We start from the raw sequence: 17,413 nt of genomic DNA, 5'->3' as shown, positions 1-17,413 counted from the left end.
TGGTCTCACTTCTGTGTCCTTTTCCTCTCTTACACATCCTGCTCCTCATACCTAGTTCTGTTTGCTCAGAGACCTTCTGTGGGGCAGTTTCACTCACCAAACTTTTAAAAAGTTGTCCAAATGTTTTCTGTGAGTGTTTTCTCTGGATTAGCATTCTGCCAGACTAGTGAGTTGAACTGGCTCAAGGAGCTCAGAGAGCTTCAGGGACAGTGGAAGGGTTGTCCCCTTTCGGCAACAGCATGTTGTCAGCCAGAACATCAGACAGGAGTGTTCACACTGGAAAACTGTAAAAATACCCAATGCTGTCCACAAAGGTGCTCTGCAAACACCCATGAGAGAACACAGGAATTGTGAAAAGGCAGAGTGAACCTGGCTGCTAGAGCATCCTGCAAGCAATTCTTTAGCTCCAGTTCTTTATTATTTTTCATGTCATTGAAGCAATGAAAACAAGTTTATGCATCACTTGATAAAGTGAAAGGAATAAACCCCCTTTCTTCTCTTTCCCAAAGCTAGACCAGAAGCCTCCAATGTGATTAGCTTTCCTTGACTGCAGCATTGCTCATCTTTTATTTCTTCCTGCTTTGCAACTGAGCATCYACAAACCCCTTAATTTGATCCCAGCAAGGGAGGGGAGTGTTTGCAGCTTAATAAAACAGCTGTTTGATGCAGCGCTGATGGAGCAATATCCTCTTTGCAAGCCTGTAACAGTGCCAGCAAATGTGTGTGGCTGTGAAGTTGGAGCATGAGGGAACTGCTTATCCTCCTGGAGAGCAGAGATTTCCCAGGCTCCTGTCAAAAGGCTTCTGGGGAGGGAGGAAACTTGAAATGACAAGCTAAGCAAAGCCATGTTTGGAAAAGTCAAAGGGCATCCAGTGTCTCTCCTCTGGAGCAGTCTGCTCATATTCAGTTCAAGCTATCTCTCTCCAGAGTGAGACTGCCATCTCCCAGGGCTTTCCTTGCACTGGTGTGGGTAGGACCTAGAAATATGGGGAAATACCCCTCCTGAGTGCTTCTGGAGTACCAGTCTCAAAGGACAAAGTTACATGTTGCATCTAAGCTGAGCTGACAGGTCCATTCCCCTACCCAGCTGTGAAGTCCTTTTCATTCCTTTTCAACAACTCTGGCAGATTAGGCTTCCCACTGAGCTGATTCAACTTCCTAACCTGGCAGAAGACAATTCACTTGTTTCACTGGRCTAGTTTTCTAATGATGTAAGAAATCAAATTATCTAGTGGCAGGATTCAACAAAAACTGGGGCTGATGAAAAGGAAAAAGAGGAGTGGGATCACTTCATCTTGGCAGCCAAAAATCTGCAGAAATAAAACCAGCGTCTTCTATCTTCTCACTCCTCCTTCCAGCCATCTAGCTATCCAGGGAGACACATTCACCCTGTATGCCCTGTGTAGCCAACATAGAGTGAGACCCTCTTCTTTCCTACCCAAGGTCCAATCTGCTCTCTGGAGTGTGTAATGTTTCAGAGATATAGGGAGCCGAAGGCAATTTGCTCCCAAATTTCCGGGTAAGTGAGAAAAATCTGGGTGCAGATGAACAAATGGAGACAGCATTTCACTGAGGTTTCACTAAGCCCTGGGCAACCAAAGTGATCTTAGTATTTCTTAGCTCTTTTGAAGTAAGGACAAGTAGGCTTCTGGCATGGCTGAGGGATTTATGTATAAAAACAGATCTGGATTACAGGTTTGTAGGCACAGCAGGTCGCTTGTCTCAGGACACCCATTCTGCTCTAGCATCTCCTCATGCTGCCCCTGCCCATGCTGTCGTCAGCAGCATGCCCTTCACACAAGGATATATGCCCTCCCTTCTGAGCGCTGGGCTACAGCTTTGCTCTGACCTTAGCTGACTCTCGACTGGGCTATTTTTAGCAGGGCTTACAGCATTTGGGAAAATGACTAGAGAAGAGCAGCTTGTGCCAGCAGGAGCCAAATCGGGCTTGTGTTGGCAAGGCCCTGGGACCCTGCCAGAGGTATCTCTATTCCTCTGTGCAACCGATCACCTCCAAATGCTGGATTGTTGAAGCTACCGGCCATTGGAGCAGTGCTCAGCACCAGCTCCTGCAGAGCCGATTTCTCACTTGCCAGTGGTTATGCTCTCAGCCAGTCTGCACAGTGCAAGTTTCTGTTGCCTTTGGGAAACATTACCATGTCTCAGACAGCTCGAGAGGAAGAGAGTGAAGAGGACAAAAGACTTGGGGGAATCTTTCCCTCTTCATCACCTTCCTAGTGAACCAGCACTTCCCCCTCTCCTTCACCCCTAAATCAACCTCAGTCTCCATGTCTCCCTTCAGACAATCCTGTCTGGACCTGCTGAGGACACCTCTCTAGGTGACTTTGGCACTGTGCTGCCAGTACAGGTGCCTCTCACAGATGGGTGCTGCCAGCAGGCATGTGATGGTGCGGCTGGACTGCAGCTGGTGCACAGGCATGGGGTTTCCAGTGCCTTTGCTGAGAGTGTAGATCCAGGACACATACATCTGACTACCAACCCCAAGCTTGTCTCCATTGCAGAGTTGCAGTGGGATTGGTAGGTGTCTGGTCCCTCCGCATTCCCTGGGCGATGGCCTGCTACATACGCAAAGAGCATCCACAGGAATCACAGAAGTGGTCCTGTCCTCCCCTGCCAGGGACCACTTGTTCCTGCTCTCATGCTGCTCCCTCCCTTGTACTGGCACCACTGGTCATGGGGATATGGAGCCAGAACAGGGAACTGGTCCAAGTTGAAAATAACTCTGTTTTTTYCGGAGCAGTCTGACACAGTCTGTGTTTGCCAGGCTGGCTCTCAGCACAATGCATCAATGCCAGTGTTGGCACGGCGGAAGAAGAGCCATTATTTTTGGCAACAGTGCTTCAAGTGCAAGTAACCTTCAGAAAATTCACATCTCTTTTAGTCCAAAGTTACTTCTCAGCATAGATAAACACTTTATTGCATTGTAAAAAGATATGAAAAGCCACATGCCTGTTATTTCATCTTTGGCAGTGTCCGGTGGCAGAGGTCTAGGGAAAGGACAGGAGACAAAGGGCAAGGCTAGGGRGGGCCTTTCCCATCTTCTGGCAAACCCTTGCATTTGGTCACATCTCGAGTCCCAGTGCAGACTTACCTTCCTCCTACACTCATATTCCAACAGGGAAARCCTGTCACCCATCCTGATCATGTACACCAGAGGAGACCAGAGCATCACAGTACTGTTGTGGACACTGCCCCTTTCAATTGTGTTTTGGGTCAGGGACAAAGTGAGCAGCAGGTGGCTGGTGCAGCTCCCCTGCCATCCCAGCAACACAAGGAATGGGCAGCCATGAGCAAGATAATGGCTGCTGCATTTGTGACAAACAAGATGAAGATATTGGGTGCTTTGCAGGAGCAGAAGCCAAAGCCTCACAGTTTCTTTTGCTTCTTGCCAGGTGGGAAAACACAAGCATAGTAATAAAACCCAGCCCTGGAGTTTTTATGTTACTGTGGCATCAACTGAGGAGCTTTTGGTTATTGCAAGAACAGGAGAAGCAATGTTGTCTCAGATACAAAACAGTGAGGCCTGGTAAAGCCCATATGTGTCCAGGATCAATAATGCTTAGTTGAGTTTTAATTTTCCTGAGGAAAATGAGGTTGCCAAAATTGGCATAAGGCACAAAACTGACACAGAGCAATTAGAATCCCRTAGCACTGTGGCATGGTTCTGTCAGGTTGGGTAAAGTCCAGAACAGGACTGAATCAACATGACAGAGAGCATTAGTGCTCAAATCCCATTTTTGCAGTGCTGGAATATAACCAAGGGTATCTGGGTCCAGGGAGAACATGTCCGGTACTATTTCCAATCTTTGCAAGAAGTTGGATGAGAAATTCATCAGTCTGGAATGTTYTTGGCTGTTTGAAGTGAGGTGATGCAGAATATCTGCTGCAACATCAGTGCAAAAGCCTGGATGGCAGGATGTGGCTGRCCGCTTAGCACAGGCTTTGGCTGTGACAAAGTGGCTGAGACACTGCTGCTCTCCCATGGCAGGAGCCAGCCCGAGCACAGTTCATCCTAGCAGGTCCCCATTACCCTCTTCYTTGGGCAGTCTGGATTTCTTTGCACATTTTGGGAGAAATGATGATGAGCTGCAAGCACAGATTAAATGTCACCCTGCTCTCGAGGCCCCTTTGGAGCAGCGATGTTCCCCTCTGCCTCCCATCCCTTGAATTTTAAAACACTTTCCAGACTGTCTCTGCATGAAGAGTTAGCACTCCAGCAGATTGCAGAGGGACCAAATCAAGGACTGCTGAGTCTGGTGATTTTATCACTAGCAGCACATCATGTGGTGTTTTTTATCAACTCCTCCTGATAGGTCAGAGCATGGAGTCAGTTCTATGGAGTCCAAGACATTATAGTTATTTCTATCTTTTTTTAAGCAAGCTGCTTCCTCCCAAGATTGAAAAGAAAAACTTGATTGAGAGAACCCTAGAGAGCATGGAAAGCAAAGTGCAGCAGAAGGGAGTCTCYAGCCTTCAAGTGAGCTGTTTGTAAAAATCTCTGTGACTTTTAAACATGATATTTCCTGGGCCAACCTCCTGATTTCTAAATCCTAGGGGAGATCAAGAGACCACAGAAGCTTGCTCAGAGCTTCATACACCTTCAACAGCACTAGGATTATTGTAAGGATTATTGTAAGGATTATTGTAAGATCTTCCTCTAATTCTGGGCTGTTAGTCTAGCCCAGGGAGGAGTTTATGTGGTCATTGCAACATGAGATCTTGTGCTTGTGCAGTAAATGCACTCCTGGACATCAGAAAGACATCAAGAGCAGAAGTGGATTTCAGAAGCCAAGTGAACATCAGCTCCCTGATCCTCCATGCCTGGAGTCCCAGGGCAGTGGCTAGTTCAGCTTCGTCACTGTTACCATGTTCCTGATGCAGAGCATCCCAGCACGATCAGTGACAACTCCAGGTAACAACACCAGCTTCTATCTGCTGCTCCCCAGCACAGGCAATTCCAGAGACTGTAGATRCATCAGGATTGCAGGCGCAAACACACCACTATCTGGGGATGAGTCCTTCGTTACTGTATTACAGCACTTAGCTGGATGAGATTCTGCTTCTCCAGCAAGTCCAGTTTCCAGKCAGGAAAAGTTTTTTGAGTAGTGAGGGCTTAAGTCTCTCTCTCTCCTGCATACATGGGAGTTTATAGGAGTAAAAGAAATACTTTTGCCTGCTTTTCATTAGAAAAAAAACATGCCTCTGTATGGGAACACAAAGGTATCAGTAATGGAAAGGATTCCAACTCTGCAGAAAGAGCTCTGATATTTGGAAACCTCCATTGCTTGGGTGGCCATCCAGAGAACAGTGGCCAAGTCCTGAATTACACTGATGACAGAAGCAAAAATTGCTCCCTCCAACCCATGGCAGTGAGGACATCTGGCACATTTGAGAGGGGAACTGGTGCATCTGAAGTGCCCTCTCAGGACCAGGAATCAGGCACACAGGCTGGAGACAGCACTGATTCTTATTCTRATCATCTTGCAGGGTTTCCTTTGTCATGAGCAGATCAGCTCCTGAGGGATACTGGCACATCTCCTGGATGCCACATACAAGGGCATGGCACAGCACTGGGGCACTACTGGGAGAAGAGTAGCAGGATTTAGACTCAGGCTGGAACACTCGTTTCCAGACACAGTGGCTAGAACCTGCGGCTCCAGCCCCTTTGTGAGCTCCTCCCAGGGAGAGGATCCAGCTGTGTCTTGTCCCGTCCAACAGTCAGGCCTACTGCCTGTTCGCTACTCAGTGGAGTAGCTTTTCGTGCCATTCAAAAGCTGATTCTTACTGAGATCAGACRAACATAGATGGAGAGATGCTGTTTGATTATGCTTGACTTTTTTCTCTCCCTCCTCCAAAGATCATCATGAGTTCATTAGTGTTTGTAAAAACCTCAGGGTGGAAAGTGCCAGATAAGGCGAAAGGCTCATCACATGTTATTGTTGCCATCGTAGAGGAAATATYACTAGAAAATCGATTTGCCCCTTGATGTGCAAAGCCCTATTCCACATCTCTGGAGCAGCAGTCACACCATGTGGGTACCACTTTATAGTCTGAGGAGCTGAGCAAGCAGATGAAAAGGATGCAGGCTGTCCCACATTGATGCTTTCRGAGCAAACTCTTTCAAGAGCTCCTTTATTGATGAGCCTTCAGCTAATTTTAGCTGAACAGCAGCTCAACACAACTCAGGGGAGCGGGGACCATGTTTTCAAAAGCAGGTGTCCATATTAGACACTCAAGTTAACATTTAGACAGCCACAGAAGTGGCTATGTGGGATCTCGTACGCAGCCCTAAGCTTGCTGTGCCCATATTCCAGGCCAGYTGGACAGCTCTAATCCCAGAGTTCATTAGCCCTGAGACCCTGTGGGGACATCTTAACTCTGGCTCTGTGACACAGTAATGCAACTTTTGGCTGCAGTGTCTTCTGGCAATACTCTGAATTACTATCTGCTGCTCAGAGGCACAGAGACAGTCATTTGACTGTCCTAGAAAGTAGCTGAATGCCTTGAAGATCAGGACACTTTGTGGAGGACCTCACTGCAGACTAGGGAGCAGAACTAGCTAGGGGTAATCCTCTCCCCTGYCCTGCAGGAATGCAGCTCTGGTATGAACAGCAAAACTCCCTCCCTTCTGTCGGAAGAAAGTGGATGCTGGCTGGGACAGGTCTGTGCTGCAGAGCACAAGGGCACATCCAGCAGTGTTGGACCCTCCTCAGGGCTGGCTAGCYAGTCGGCTGCAACACAGTTTCGTGATGTGAACACAGCTCTGCTAGTTGCTGCTCTGTGCTTCATCTTGTTTTTATTGAGACTGAGTGAAATGACAGGCATTTTTATCTATCACTGCATGAGGCTCCAGGTACTGGGTGCAGACCTCTCATATTCATGCTCTTTTCTGCAGCTGCTTCTTTCGATTCTCCAACACCATGTTTCTGTGGTGGTGATTGACACCTGATATAGGAAGGAATATCACATAGCAAGGATCAATATGCCCTGATTGCAGAGACTTCTACTCTGATCCAAAACACACTAGTAGCTAGGAACAGATTAAAATCTAAGTATGACTCAGACACAAGACTTGTCACCTCTCTCCCAAGTGATGCGGCTCCTATGCTATCACAAGTTCTCTTCAGATCTGACCTCTACCTGGATGCAGGAATCCTCCAAAGTTTCTGAATGAAAAGGAAGGAAGGAGTGCAGTTGCTGATCGGTGGCTCCCCACAGCAAACTGGCTGCTGTGCAGACTGAAGCAGCAAAACTGCTTAGGACTGACACTGCATCTTCCTTCTGAGAAAAGCAATTTGGGTCAATTTGAAGCACCTCCAGAAAAATCAGAAATTCCCCTCTGGAGGGAGGGAGAAGAGAAAAGCTCAAAAGCTATAGGGGAAGAAATGAGTGTTAGACATTCACTCGAGGGTGGACCAGCCACAACCAGGGACAGATCCTTCTATTAAAACTGGCAGAGTCACATCTCTATACCCAATAGCTTGTACCCAACTGCTGAGAATTGGTGCATTGCGGGAAACTCCAGGCAAATGAAACCATCTCTCTGCATGCTCTTACTGCAAGGTTTGTTTTATGACCCTTGGGGAACTGGAGATTAGGTTCAGAGATCTTGAAATTTAGATTTACCTTACTGAGTTCAGCAGAGCAGGATTGCAGAGACAGACCATATCCTCAGACCCTTGTGACAGGAGGCGAGCACAAGACACTGGAGTTAGCAGCCATTCCAGCTCTTGTCACATATCAACTGATTAAAACTATTGCAAGCCTCAAGCAGTGCAGCAGACACATGAACCCAGAGGTGCAGGCTGGTGGCAGAGTCTGTGTTAAATCCTAGGGAAATAATTWAAAAAAAATTGTGATAAGAATGTGGATTGTGATTTCTGCACATTTCCAGACTCTTTCCCCCTCCTCTATCGCAAGGACATCACAAGATGGCAGTTAAAACAGTAAAAGTATTTGCTTTTGTTACGCTGTATGTTGCCTGAAAATCCACAGGGAATAGTGCAGAGGGACGTTCCCTTTCATGAGGCATTCCAAAAAACACTTCAAGAAAAATAATGAGCTCCAGTTGATTATTATCAACTATTCTGTTAAAACCAAAGAGAACAAAAACATCATGTCATCTTGGAGTACAAGTGTCACACTGGTGGTTTAGGGTGCAGCCCAAGTAGGGTTGAGCTCCCACGATGTGGAACAGCTTGACTGCAGCAGCTGTGACTAGAAAGATCTTGGTATTTCCCTAACACCAGGAAGCTGCTGTGCAATATTCCCAGGAAGTTGCCTAGTGTGTGACTTCATCTCTTTGCAGCAGTTTGATGAAACATAAAAGCCACTGTGACAGCTCATCTAGGCCAATACCCTGGCTCCAGCTGTGGCCAACCCCGCACACTTACAGAGGAGCAGACTGAGCGTATAGCAGTGCTTGCCAAACGTAGGCTGCCAGCTTCCAACAATCCTCCAGCCGTAAGGAAGAGATGGTGGTTGTTTGTGTTTAATAGCCCAATGGATTTTTCTTCCATGAATTCATCCAGTCCCCATTTAAATACTTTGCCTCTGTTACATCCTGTGACGAGTCGTTCCACAGCTTAACTGCACATGGCACAGAGAGCTACTTCCTCTTCCTTGTTTTGAATTTGCCTCCAGCTAGTTTTATTTGATGTCCATACTCCTGTACTGGAAGACGTGATGAGTAGTCACTCCCTCCGCACCCTTACGTGCCGCCCAAGAGCAGGCAGGTCTGTACCACACCTCAATCATCCCTTTCCCCAGCCCTTGTCCATTGAGTCATTCCTCACACAGAGGATTTTCCATAGCTGTGATCATTCTTGCTAGTTTTCTTTGAACCTCTTCCATATCCATTTTGAGATGGAGGAAATGGGTGGAGCCAGAACTGCACCCAGCATCCTAAATGTAGGAGCACTGCTAATGTATGCGGTGGCTTGTTCTTTCCTCATTCTTTACACCCAATCTTTTCTCCAGACATTTCTGAAGCAGCACCTAACCCAACACCTCATTCCAGAGAGGAGCAGACAGAGCAGAGACCATTGTTTTATCCAAGTTAGGACAGTTTCACCATGTCTGGTTGTTCTGCATTTGCCCGCCTGGACTTTTGTTTGCTGCCGTACTGTCCCGTGCCCAGTGTGAGTCCTTCTGCAGTCTTTGCAGCCTGGCCTCATTTCTTCTACTCTGAATAGTTCAGTGCTTTGGCAAATGTGGTCACTTCACTGTTCTCCTCCTTTTCTGGATCCAGAAATACTGAATGGTACATGCCGAAGGTCTCCACGGGTAACATCCCCTCACTGTGAAAACAGACCAGTTAGTTTATTGCCTAAAAGTGTGATCTCAGCACCATCTGCCGATGTGACATTCACCAGCCTCTGCAGGAGAACGGAGGGTCCCCATTATCATCATATTTCCTCCGTGTGTAGGCACTGGTCTCTCATGCCACGCTCACTGCCATCGTGCGTGTGGTGTGGTCAGTAAGACCATCCCAACACTGTGCTCGTCCTATTTGGGCCTGAAATTTCTATCCACAGTGTTTCTATATGACTTGTTGACACAGGTAAAATATTTACATGATTTGACTCCAACGTCTCTTTAGCACATAGATCAATCTTCCAGCAATGGAAGCAGCAGTACAAAAGAAAGGAGTGGCTGCTTACACCCCTTACAGAGAAGACTTCAGCTGTATTCAGGAGCATGAGCCTAAGCATGAGGTGCTTTTCCAGGCTGGGAGCCAATAAAATCTATCAGCTTGCAGGCCAGCCTGTTCTAGACACACCTCTCATCCCCGTTTGTGCTGAAAATTGTGCTGTTTAAAGCCTAGAGCTTTTCTCAAACTGTCACTTCCAAGCAAACTCTTCACTAGGTTCTCTGGCACTTCCTTGATGTCTCAGCATGGCTGGGGACAGCATGCAAGTGGGAGGCACTGAGAACGCAGCATGACGGTATGAATGCACCTCTGCGCCCAGAGACCACATGGCACAGAAGCCATGAGCCACGAGAAAAAAAGAGAAATAGAGAAAGCTTTCTTGTGTTGGTTGTTCAAAGCATGTCAGCTCTCAGGTTACAGGCTTATGAATGCTGCGTGAGCAGTTTCTTTGAACTGATTAAGGAAACTGCATGTTTTCCTCCAAACACGCAGGAAACTGCACATTCATCCTGTAGCAAATAGGATAATGAACAAAAAGAATATATCCCTCTTTTTACATCAGGATTCCTAGACAAAGGAAAAACAAGCAGCAAGTGATATCTGTCTGCTGAGGACTGCAGAAGATGAACCTGATTCTGGTAAGTATGATTAAATGTATATGCACTTCAAATCAGTTCTGAAAGTAATAAAATACCTCTGGGCCAAACTGCTGGTGTATTCTCCCATAGGTAACCAGCAGGTTACCTCCTACAATGCTTGATGGCAGAGCGATACATCCTTTGCCAAATATTCCCTTTCCTCAAAATGTGACATGCTGGGCCTCCTATTAGCTTTGAGGCAGCAGGAGAGAGCTCCTACAAGGTTGTTCTCTGAGCAATATCGGGGCAGTGGCATCAGTCTGCCTTAGACACAGTCCCATGCTGGCAGAAGATGCATACAGCATGGGCTTTCTTCTGTTCTCGGCCCAAGCAGAAGCCTTGATGATACTGGAGACTCCTGGATGGCTATCCACCATCATGGCCTCGCTCTCATGAGGATAAAACCTGCAGCCAGTACTGTCACGTAGGCTGGTGAGCCAAAGGAGGTAGAAGAGTCAGAGCTGGGATCTCATCTACGCAGATTAATAATAGAGACGTCCCCTCTGATGCTGCCGTCATCTTGTGGCTAGAGGGAAGGAGATGAAATAATTGCTAGTGACACACAGTAGAGTTCTTCTCCACTTGACTGACAGAGCACGCCCAGGCTGGGGCCTAGCCGCTTTGACAGGAAACTCCACATTGCTGGAGCAGGGATAACCGGACATGTATAAAGGGAGGCTGAGCTTTACGGGAACCCCCAGGGCCGAGACTCTTGCAGCTCTGGGGAAGCAACAGGCAGGGCAGTGGCAGGGCAGACTAGGAGATTCCCCTCTCTCAGCAGCCAGACTGCAACACTGCCAGCATGTGAGACTCTCGGCCGTCATTTTATGTCCTGTGGTATTAGCTGCTATTTGTTTTTCACAGCAAATTCCACCCCAGTAAAACATCTGTTCCTCCCTTCTTCCTTGCTAAGATGTGAAGAGGTGGGTAGAGGAAGACACACCGCGCCACAAGCTGATCCTCTGTCTCCCTCAACCTTTTCTACCCTCTCTGGGTTTGCTCTCCCTCATCTGTCTCCGCAGCCTTGGCATGCAGCAGCTCCACTAGCACTGTCCTATCATGGATCTGCCACGAGATCTGCCACCCAAGGATCTCCCTTAACACCAGGCAGCTGTCTACCTCCAAGCTCCCACTTCTCAGCAGTCTCTAGCAGAAATGCCCAGTTCTCCCTGGCTGTTTGTTTATCTTCCTCATGAAATGAAGGGGAAACCCAAGAGTCAGATGGTTTCCCTGAAAAACTCTTGGCCATGGGCTTCCCCACCTCAATTGCAATTCCTTCAATGTCTTCTGCCCAGGGAACAGCCATTTTAGTGACTCCAGAAAAAACACTCTTGCAGGAATTTGCTTGGCGGAGCGGATCCTGGTGGGATTCCAGAGGTAACTAATACCAAAGCAGAAGGTGAGTCTCTAGGGAAAGTGTCTCTACTTATCTTCTCACGCCCTCACCTTGTGCAGGAGAGCAACTRCACCCTGGGATGGAGGATGCCTGCAGCAGGGCACATGGGTGCATGGGCGTGTGGGTGGCCTAGGGTGCATGCATGGTGCTGTTGAGAGGAGGTGATGATCATGTGGAGCTCCAGCTCTCGGGGGTGGATGCTTATGATTCAGGCAGGGGGAAGGCATTGGTTTAATAGGTGTAAATGACTAAGCAGTATAAATGACCAGAGTTTTCTAAACTCTTCTTACCTTTCTCATGTCTCTGTGGGATCAGAGGCAAATGCAAGCTGTGTTTTGTTGTTCAAGAAGTTACTGCAGAGGCCAAGAAAATTAGCAGATATCTTCCATAGTTCTCACATTTACAGGAGTTTTATCTCTGGGATTTTAGGCCGTGCATGTGTCCAGTCCATGGCTATTTCAGTAGCTGGTGTCACTGTCCTGCGTAGCAAGGGGCATCCCTCAGCACTTCGTGAATCTTACGGGTCTGACCTGCTGACACCTGTCCRCTGAGAGCAAAATGGCAGTGTTCCTCACTGCAGTGGAGGAGACACATCTTATGAGACACACCTTGCTAGGCGCATGGTTGCTGCCAGTGCCTCCTGCCGGGGTGATTGGTGACCCGGACAAAAGGCCTGTTGGAACTGGGCTGGGACCTCAGATATTTGTCCTCCTAAAGCTGCAAGGTGCAGCAGAGGCCCCTCTGTCCATGGGGGACCTCTCCTCTGCCTGGAGCGATGCGGACTGTGCACACTTCAGTGCGCTTCTCAGCCCCGAGGTTTCCAGCCCCGCTCATGAGACAAGGCCAGAGGAAGATGCTATGTGCTATCCTGCAAACACGTCTGCACACAGGTATGGCGACACCAGAAACCGGGAAGGGCCTGGTGCGTGGGTCCTTGACGAGCAGGGGCAGGAGTTCTTGCAAACCATGGCCCTTACGTAACAACCAGTTTGCCAACTGGCTAATTGTGCTCTCCAGCAGGCTGTTATCCTTTACCAGCTGTGATAGCAGAGAAAGCAGTCACCATCATCTCCACACTAATGAGAGGAAGGAAAGAAAATAAATATCAATATTGTTTAGTTCATTGAACAAGAGATTAAACTGGGATCTCAGCAGAACATTGATCTGTGCTGATCCCAAGAGAGCGAACAACACTATCTGAACAGAAAAGCAAACACCTGGGTGTTCACTGGACTCTAACCTGCATCTGGCTTTTTCCTCAAGCCATCATTCACCACCAGCTGGCCCAGCTGATAACAGGGCTTGGGCCAGATTAGTGAAGGGCCCTGAGTTACCAGCCCTAGGAGAGTGTAGAGATCTTGGAGTAGAAAATTCAACACAAAGCCAGCAAGGTCTTAGTGGGGAGAGGAGAAGACCACAGAGACTGGGGGACATGAAGTTATAGCCCTAAAACAGAAATACAGGAAATGTGAGCTGCTGTAGCCTTGGGGAGGCAGAGAGGGTCTGAAGGCTTGCTCCCACACAAAAGAGGTCTGTTTTTCCTTCACCTTTCTAAGAAGGATCACTCTTTCCATCAGCATTTTCTGCTGTGGGGAGGGAAAAGCCCACCAAAAGGAAGGTGAGGAAGAACAGGAATGAGAACAGCTGCTGTATGGTGGGAGCAGCATTGCCTCCCACATGGGGTCACACAACCAGCTGCCAGCACCTACCCCAGCAACTCCACTCATGCATCCCATGGGCAGGACACCCAGGAAGAGGCAGGAGGGGCAGCGGCAGTAGTCTCCACAAAGGGAATGGCTACCTGAGGTTTTAATTCAACTTCATGTTTCTTTTCATGGCAGGGAGAGATGGGGGAAGTGGCACCATGGAGGTAACAGCACAGTTAGAGAGGGAACATACACACGGCTAAGCCAAATGCAAGCTTGGAGCCCATAAATAAACCCCTTAGAAATAAAGAGCTGACAATTTATTCTGCTTGGATCAAATTCTATCTGCTTATTTTTAGCATCTCCTCTGCCTTGTGGTGGAAGCAGTGCCCCCATAGCAATGAGACTGGAGCCTGCATCTCCTTGCAGACCAGTGGAGCTGTAGCAATTTCTGCCTGTTTAGGACCAGGACCTCAGTATAGCCCTGATAAAGCAGGTGTGAGTAATTATCACAGGTGGATATGTACAACCTCCTTTCTCTCCCACAGTGGACTAAAGTATGGGTTACAATAGCTGGCAGAAGAAGATGGAGAAATTGGAATGACATCTATGTGGATTTTCAGGAGTTGCATATACTGATGACCATCTCTGATATGAAAAACTTACATTTCACTGGCTTTTTCCTCCTTTTTGAGCAYCTTTTGCTCATTTGAGCACCTTAGCTCAAATTCTCACGCTTTACACAGCAGTATAGCCACTACAACATACAAAAGCAATGGTGTTTGAGGCAAAGTCCATTTCCTAAAGCTGCAGTGTGGGAGGAAGTTTTGCAATTAGGATGCACCTGCAAGTACATTCTTGAGCTGCTATTTTTTTACACATGTTTTCTTTTCCAACATGAATGGCTGATAGCAGTATATGGTCATCAAGGCATTTTAAGAAGGGAAAGAAATCCAAAGAACAATAATAATGGAAACGATTAAAGAAAGGAAACGTAACTTTCCTGTGCAAACATGTAGCTCTAAGAAGAATCCCCYCGTAACAATTCTGAGGCAAATCCAGAACTCTTGCACTTTGTATGGGTGGAAATTGTGTTTATTTTCTGAGCAAGCTCTGACTAACTCAAAGCGTATCTGATGTGTTCCCAGAGAGCCCCCTGATGGCTTTAGCTGTCATCCATATGGTTTGATCCTTAAGGTTTTGAGTATTTGGGAGAATCCCTGTGGTCCAGACAGTTCATAGAAAACAGCTTTTCAGGGAGAAAGCAGAAGTCTGARGTGAGAGAGAGGAAGGTGGTAAGCAGGTCCTTGTCAGGGGTGGCACGGTTTCCTCAGCCAGCTCCTGGGCRCACTCCAGGCAGGCTGCACATTCCTGGGTGAGCTCAGCTCTCGCTGCAGAGACATGTCAGCCTGCCGCGTGGAAAATCTGCCTCTCTTGTGCTGATGCTTTCACTGCGATACCTATTTTGAGCCAGAGCCCAATGCCATCTGTGAGAAGTTTCTCCAGTCTTTGGACTGGGCCATCACATAAAAGCAACTCAGGTAAGTCTAGGAGAAGTTTCCTGTGAGGACAGTTTTGCAATGAAGCTACACAAATAGAAGTCTTTTGTGAGAAACAGTCCTGCCTTCCTGTCACCCTTCTCAACAGCCGCRTGCTCCCATGCACCTCCCTTGCTGAGCCATTACTTGCCAGTTTTCGTTTTTGCAGGGCCCAAGGTCTGGTTGACCACAGGGCTACACTATTGCCAATGCTAAGGGTAAGAGCAGACAGGACCACTGCATTTGGTCAATTTAGATTGGCTTAACCTGAGTATAAAATCTCAGCCTGCAACGCAAACAACTGCGCTTGACCAGCCTACACCCATTTGCTTTCCTCGTGTAACTCGAGCTCAGCAGTGGCAGCCAGCCTGCTCTCACACTTTGCTGCGTTCGGTGTCCCTGGAGAGCCCTGGAGTGACGACAGTGCTGTGGCACTGCCCAGGCCTGGTCTGCTGAACCGCTCCGGGATCGCGGAACGGAGCCCCAGCAGCCCGAGCACGGGGGCCAGGCGGGAGGGTGAGCAGGGGCAGGAAGGAAACAGCTCAGAGCGGTGCAAAAGGAGGCTTTAGCTGCTCCTCCGCGGGACCTGACAGCGAGGCTGCCTTGCGAGAAAATCACCAGAGCATTTTAAAATCTAGATTTGAATGGAAAATGTGCCCAAGGCAACGCCCCTGCCGGGGCGGAGCGGGCAACCTGGAGCTCCTTCCCGCCCGGCGCTGCCGGCTCCACCAGCCCCAGCAGGGCCAGGCGGGCGCTCCGAGAAGGAGCGCTGCCCGGCCAGGACTCCCTTCGGCAGCCGCAGCAGAACGGCTCCTGCCGTGACGTGAGGCCTGACGTGATGCTGATGGACGCAAAGAAGCTGTGGCCCAGGTGCTCCGAGAGGAGACGGCTGCACTGGCGCTCCGGGGATGCTGAGGCCGGTGAGAACATCTGCCCACGGACAGGGCCGGGACACTTCTGACGTCTCCACAGTGCCGGCCCAAAGGCAACACGCTCAGGCTCTTTGCTGCTTGGGAGAGCACCCGGGCAAGGCTTGACTCGCTGCTGCCGGAAAGGGAAATATCGGTGTTCCCAAAGGCCACAGCCAGGTAAACCCCTCGCTGCTGGCCGCGTGCGGATTGCCTGCGCCGCCCGGGCTGCCGCGGGGCTCGCTGGGCGCGGGGCCTCCGGCCAGCGCACGCTGCTCGCGAGATGCAGAGCGGCTGTGTCGGCGGAACGGGCTCCGGCTCGCTGCGGCGCTCCTCCCTCCCACGCCAGCCTGCCGGCACGGCACGACACAGCCCAGCGCGGCGCGGCTCTGCTCGTCCCGAAGGCGGGAGCTCTCCGCRATAGGCACGGAGCGGGCTCAAAGGTCACACGACATGCAGTCGAGCGCGTACCACGCAGTGAAACAGTTCTGTCTTTCCACAGACTTTGGCATCCCTCCCGAAGTCTTCACGGCACAGGCCAGCCCGGGGAAGTGATCCCCACCGTTCTCCTATGGGGACCTCGCCGCTGCTTAGCTGCTTCCCCACGCACCTGCCTGGCTTTCCGTGCGTCATGTCCCTTCACACCCCTTGCAGCAGGCTGCTGTACTCCTATTTCTACATTTCTGCCCTGCTTAGCCATCCTTAAAAGTGCCTGCTTCCCACAGCATCTCCCTCATCATAGGTATGTGCGAGGGTGACGTGCTTTTGGCCRAGTCTGATGGCCCCAGCACCTCCTTGCCTCTCTGGAGATATTACGGAGAAGCTGGCAGGAAAGGCAGCGGGCACATACTGGGGGAAGTCCTGGTCCCGGGGTGGGAGCCAGTGAGGACCCACATGTGTCTCCCTGAGGGAAACACCACACTTGAAAGCTCTTCCTGACATTTGGAGAGGTTCAGGTCCACGTACTGACACTGTTTGTGATCTGCATGAGTCACTCTTGGCTGTGCCACCCTCTGGGTGCTACAGGTCAGCCTGGAAAAATCCAGGGTGCTGCTGCCAGCTCCCCGCAGCTGGAGCGGGGCTGAGCCCCCGGGGAGCTGCCGGAGCTGGTTGTAAATCAGGCTCCGTATCCTGCACAGCTTGTTTAAAAGGATGCAAACACCTCACTAGCCAAAAAAAATCACACCAAAAAGCCACCCACTCCCAGCGGAGTAACGTGTGCAACCGCTTCCACAGTTAAATTTGCTTTTTCTATTTCTGCTTGCTCTGGACCCCGCTCGGCGCCCGAGCACGCAGAGAGCGGCGGCAGAGCAGAGCAGCCGCCCTGGGCACGGGGGGCACGTCCGCCCGTGGGCCGACGGGGGCCAGGGGGCCGGGCCGGGCCGGGCCGGGCCGGCCGGCTGCAGCCGCGGCATCGCCCGAGGGTGCCGCCCGGGGCAGCGGCGGGGCTGGCCGCAGCGCCGGGCCCCCCCGCGCTCTTGCAGCCGGCCGCAGCCGTGACCCCGCCGCTCCCGCTTTTCCCCAGTCCGTCTCCCTATCAGGTTTGGTTGCTTACGGAGGCAGCGAGAAACCTGCTCCCAGCCCGGCTCGGCGGCTGGCCCGCTGCCAGCGCGC

The sequence above is a fragment of the Rhea americana genome, unplaced genomic scaffold (assembly GCF_003343005.1).
Source record: "Rhea americana isolate MKP2758 unplaced genomic scaffold, rheAme1 scaffold_135, whole genome shotgun sequence".
Lineage (NCBI taxonomy): Eukaryota > Metazoa > Chordata > Aves > Rheiformes > Rheidae > Rhea > Rhea americana.
The sequence above is the reverse complement of the archived record's forward strand: the minus strand, read 5'-3'. Positions refer to the sequence as shown.